This window comes from Denticeps clupeoides, unplaced genomic scaffold, assembly GCF_900700375.1.
Source record: "Denticeps clupeoides unplaced genomic scaffold, fDenClu1.1, whole genome shotgun sequence".
Lineage (NCBI taxonomy): Eukaryota > Metazoa > Chordata > Actinopteri > Clupeiformes > Denticipitidae > Denticeps > Denticeps clupeoides.
In genome coordinates, this window is record NW_021630013.1 from 23,453 (window position 1) to 29,452 (window position 6,000).

General features: G+C 51.1%; 1 pseudogene; it reads right to left on the reverse strand.

Annotated features, from left to right (window-relative positions):
• Positions 1–5,307: 5,307 nt before the first annotated feature.
• Positions 5,308–5,520, reverse strand: LOC114780294 (uncharacterized; annotated as a pseudogene).
• Positions 5,521–6,000: the final 480 nt, after the last annotated feature.

The window sequence follows — 6,000 nt, forward strand, 5'->3', positions numbered from 1 at the left end:
TTCAAAAACAAATTTAAGAGCTTAAAATGATGAATTTCTCCATGTACAGTTTTTTTTTTTTTTTTTTTTTTTCACACCAAATTTACAATCAAAAGTCCACACGATATGAAAATAGTCAAAATAAATATATATTCACACAATAATTATATAAATAGGTGCACACGTTTTAAATCATCAGATAAGTCCATAATACATGTTTTCCTTTATATATTTACTTAAACAACACACCAAACTTAAATAAATAAATCAAATAGATCCACACCCTAGTTTAAAAATAAAAGGCAGTCGCTTTAGCTTTTGAGCTTTTTTGTTTTAAATAAAACTGCAGCCACTACTTGCTTTGAGGACAAAAGAGAAGATGGTCCGGACGCCACAAAAAATGGCAACTGGGCTACGAGCCCAGAAGGGCGTGCCACTTAAGAGTAGCCTCTTCGTAGCCCATATTGGTGACGTCCTTCTCCATCCTGAAGTCGAGTTCAGCCCGGATTTTATGGAAGACACCCTGGGGAGTGAAGTCCGTCCCCCTCCGGATGAGAGCGGCCCTCGCATCCCAGATGGCAGATTTGGTAATGCTAACGACCTCCCACACCCGAAGGGCTGTTGACCCCACTGGTCCCAGTGGCCATCCGTGTAGGATCTTCTCGTACGTCAGTACCGTCTGCTGGTCTAGCTTTCTGCACAGGCTGCCAACCAGACGCCAGATTGCTTTGGCATGCCCACAGTCCCACATAACGTGTCTAATGGACTCGTCCTTGTTACACTGGGACTGTGGGCACTTGGGGTGCCTGGTCAGTCCATGCCTGTGCAGGACCTCTCTTACTGGCAGCTTGCCATGGAGGCAACGCCAGTTGAGGTCTTGCAGACGGTGATCTAACTCAGGTGGCTGAATCCTGACCCAAGTGCCTTCCTCAAGCCCCAAAAGGGCTTGAGTACCCCTTGTACTGAGCAGAGTCTTATACAAGACCCTATGCTTCAGCAAGGCTTCACCGAGACTGTCTGCCTGGATGGACTTACCCAGTCTAACAGCATACCTGTAGTGGGCAGGCAGCGTCTCGGCCTTGGGAACAGCGTTTGTCCACAATGGGCCCAAATGGCGCATCGGGAAACTCAGCCACAGACGTACGAGGTATTGGTGGGGGTGCTCTTGAGGAGCGACCAGACGGCGACAAAGCTGCGAGAGGTAGAGGCAATCGAGTTTAAGAGGGATGTCAGGTACATCTCTCCCCCCCTCCTCCTTCCTCAGGTACATTACTTCACGCCTCACATACTCATACCTGCCCCCCCAGATGAAGCTGAAAACATCCTTTGTTAAACCCCGTTTCATAGCCCGGGGAAGGGGGTACACCTGTGCAAGGTAGAGCAATGTGGGCAGAATGTCCACCTTTAACACCAGTACCTTTCCGAGGAAGGAGAGGGACCTCCCCTTCCACAACCCCATCTTCCGTCTGGCCTTAGCCAAGCGTTCTTCCCAGTTGGTCTGGGCCGCCCCTTCAGACTGGAAGAGGATGCCCAAGACTTTAAGAGGGCCTTCACATTGGGGTAAGTCCCCGAAAAGGTCCTCCCTGCCCTTCCAGCCACCAAAGTACTTAACCACCGACTTTTGAAGATTAAGTGCTGCGCCGGAAGCTCTGCCGAACGCCTGGACCAGGTCCAGCGCCTGACCGAGGGACCGGCTCGAGCATGCAAATATGGTGGTATCATCCGCATACTGAGCCAGTTTAACCCTTAAACCACCACTTCCTGGAAGCAGCAGACCATCCACTGTGGGGCTGGCACGGATGGCAGCTGCCAGGGGCTCGATGTAAAGAGCATATAAGAGCGGCGAGAGAGGGCAGCCCTGCCTCACCCCGCCAATCTGGGGGATCCAAAAGCCGAGTGAGCCATTAAGGCACACCCGACTGCCCACCTCCCGGTAGAGGGACTGGATCCACCCTATGAACTTTGCACCGATCCCCATTCTCTCCAACACTTTAAACAGAAAGCAGTGGTCTACACGATCAAACGCCTTCTCTTGGTCTAAACTGACCATTGCGAGGGGGATCTGACGATCCTCCGCCCATGCGATAGCATCCCGGATCAGGTGTAAATTCCAGAATGCAGATCGTCCAGGGACACCGCATGTCTGGTCAACATGAACCAGACTGGTCATAACTTTCTTCAGGCGCTCAGTCAGTATCTTCGCGATTAGCTTTGCATCAACGCAAAGCATGGTCAGGGGTCTCCAGTTGGCCAAGTCAGCTTTATCGCCTTTCTTGTACAACAAGGAGAGCACACCTGACCTCATGCTTTTTGTCAGCTTCCCTTGGCTCAGCACCTCTTCAATAACCATAAATAACTCTGGTCCCAGGACATCCCAAAATGAAATATAAAATTCCACTGGGAGTCCATCCAGGCCCGGAGTTTTCCGGCGATTCATACAATGAATTACCTTGGTGACTTCTTCTAAGGTAATGGGAGCCTCTAAGCTGCCCCGGGCATCACTAGGAAGAACCTTCTCTAGCTTGGCCAGGAAACCTGAGCCCCCAACCGGGTCTGTACTCCGTTTGTTAAAAAGTTGTTTATAAAACGAAGTTGCAACCTCTAGCATCTGGGATGTGTCCGTGAGAGACTCCCCATGTTGGTTGCGGAGAGTTTCGAAACTTTTCTCCGCTTTGGAGTCTCTCACTCTGTTGAAGAAAAATGCTGTGCATTTTTCGTTTTCCTCCAACTTTTGACACCTGGCACGGAACAAGGACGTTTCAGCCTGCTGCTCATGCAGCTGCCGCAAACGATCCTTGAGCTCCGTGGCCCTGCCGGGATTAAAAATCCCCCCATTGTTAAAACGAGAGTACAGTTCCTGCAACTCCTCCTCTAAACGTGTGATACGCCAGCGCTGGGAGGCTCTGCGCTGTTTTGAATAGTTGATGGTAAGGGTCTTGATTTTACTCTTGACCCCTTCCCACCAATCTATCACCGAGGAGCCAGGATCTCTGTACTCGGTCCAAAGCTTGAACTGGTCTAAGAACAGCTCCCTGTACTCCTTCTCTTCTAAAAGAGAGATGTTGAATTTCCAGTAGCCAGGACCATGGGCTGGGGCATCGATAATAATCTTTGCCTCCAGCATCACATGATCCGATGGCCACTGGGGAGACAGGGAGACCGCTTTGAACCGCATGGGGGGTGCTGCTAAAATGTAGTCGATGCGACTACAAGAGCCACGGGTATTGTGCCAGGTCATTCCCAGATCACTAGGGTTGCAAAACTTGAAACCGTCAGTAAGGTTGAAATTACGCACAAACTTAATAAAATGTGGAATACTGACATCACTTTTCCCTTCGAGGAAGATGTTGAAGTCACCCCCAATGACGAGATGTCTGGATGTTAAACAAAAGGGGACCAACTGCTCTAACAGCTCTATACGAGAGGTGGCTTTCACTGGAGCGTAGACGCACAGAACTCTAATGTGCTGCCCCCTCCATGTGGCGTCCACCCCCAACACCCTTCCGGGAAGAACCGTGAAGGGGCTTACACTTTGAAAGGCATGGTTCCCAAAAAGGATTCCCACGCCTGACGAATGGACGCCACCCACACTCCAGTGAGACTCACCCAAGTTCCAGTTCTGGGTGAATATGGCCACATCTCGCTGGTCCCGGAGGTGGACTTCCTGCAGTAAACACAGGTCAAAGGGAGAGGATGCCAGTTGGTTAAAAACAGCTGTGCGTTTTACGAAATTTTTCAACCCTCTGACGTTCAATGTTAAGATTTTTAACTCGGCCATGGGGGGTTAAAAAATTTAAAATGAATAAAATTATTACTAAAACCATAAAACCCATAAAGTAATAAAAAAAATAAAATTATAAAACCCCAGCCATAAAACCCCCCCTTCACCCAACCACCCCACCCGCATACTCCATCAGCCTCCGGAGACCCTCATCGATGTAGTCTAATTGGAGTTTATCCTCCCCATCCACTCTGGGTCCCTCCAGAGGCTGACTGGGAAGGTGGGGAGGGGGTGGAGGGGGCAAAACTCCCGCTCCCGCTGGCGATGAAGCACTTAATGCCAGCGGGATGTCGACTTCTCGGTCCTTATTTGAAGAGGCCCTGGCTGGAGAAAGGGCCCCTTCTGGTGTCTCAGCCTCCTTTCTGCTTTGCTTGACTGCGGTGTCTTTTTTTATCTCCCCTTTCCTCTTGGTAGGTCTGGTTGCCGGGGTCTCCGGAACCACAGCCGACCCTGCGCTCTTGGTGGCAGGAATCGCCTGAGCCCCCTGCGACTGACTCCGGCCCTCTTCAAGGTGGGGGGAGTCCACCAGGGCGTCAGAATAAAGAGGTTTATACTGGGGGCAGGACCGGGCCAGATGGTTGTCGCCGCCGCAGATCTTGCAGCGTCGTGGCCCGGTGCAGTCTTTGGCCATGTGGCCTTTGTCCAGGCAATTCCTGCACTTCATGTTGGTGCAGGCGTCGGCTGTGTGACCCCTACCCAGACAGAGTTTGCAGAAGGGAGGCTGCTGTGGATAAAACAGGTATCCTCTGTTCCCCTCGATATTAAAATAGCCCGGTGGGTGGCACAACCCGTCTGGAGCCGAGGGATCGGGACGTAGCCGGGCCTGGAACTGGCGTCTCCCGTTCCATATGCCCAGCTCGTCCCGCATCTCCCGATGGCCAGGCTGAAGTTCGACATACTGCTGCAAAAATTTCCTGACGGTCTCTGCAGGTAAGAAGGGGTTGAAGATGTGGACCGTGATGATCTTCTTATCGGCCCACCAGAGTTGTTCCACTGCGTAATTCTTCAACCCCTCCTCTTTTTTTTCTCTGCATACCTCCAGCATAGTTGTAAATCTTCCATCGGCGAGGACGGTGACGTCAACGAAGCGCTGGGGACCATTCCTCTGCACACACACAATGTCACTTGCCTTCAGGCTCAGGACTCCGAACAGGACCTCCCTGATGAAAGGAACCCTCTCAGGGAAGCCCTGGGGGTTTGCTCCCCTCCACCGGAACCTCAGAGAGTTCTTCATTCTCGTCGCTGGAACCTCGGTGGAGGGGCTGTCTCTGTTTTGAGACCCCCGGTTGTCCAGCGCCCTGGCCTCGGCCTGGTGGGGAGCGGGCACCTCTGCAACAGGAATATCTTTTTTCACAGCATCTGTTTCAGGTACCTGCTGCTTCGCATCCTTCTCTTTCCCTAGTTGGCTTTGCTGGTCCCGCTCCCGAATGGTCCCCATCTCCTTCTTCCTCGCCGACTGGGCTTTTGCTGGAAGCATGCTACCTGCTACTCCCGCCAGGTCTTTCATCGCCGTCGTCATCGTTGCCGACTTCTTCCTGGCCTTAACTCCAGACTCCATTTTAGGACGGGGTGCAGAGCCCTAAAAAGGGCTCTGTAAGTGCTTTTAGCCTTTGAAAAGGCTTTTGGGTTTAAAAGTGCTAAAAGGTGTTGGGGCTAAAAAAAACAAATCTCAGTGGTGCCCCATACACCGCACGACTCCCACCGAGAACTGATAAGAACAGATACTACACTTGATCTTAGCCAAAAGGCCGAGAAGCGATGCTCGACGGCGCTCAGCGTCAGGGGCATCTTCCTCGAACACACACTTCACAGCAACAGGGATCCTGACTTGAGCGCCATTGTAACAACGGACGAGACACGTCGCACGGGTTCTAGTGTGACCAACTTCGCCACTTCATGAAGGTGAAAAGAACAAGCGCCTTGCGACAATCCACTACTAAAACCACAGACTGGGCAAAATTAACATTAAATAAGGCCACCGACCAATCACATTACATAGAAACGGTGAAGTCTTTCAACGTGATGCCGAGCGCTGCTGGGAGGAAGCGACTAAATTAAAACAGCAAATCTCGAGAACTCCGCGGAAAATACCACACAACACAAAACGTGCAGGGCGCGTTTTGCACTTTTAATCCATAAAAGTCTCGTTTCTCCACCTAGAGGTAGAATCCTGCATTACACATCCGACCAAGTGCGAGACGCCTTGAAGAAACATTGAAATGAGACGTAACATCCAAAAT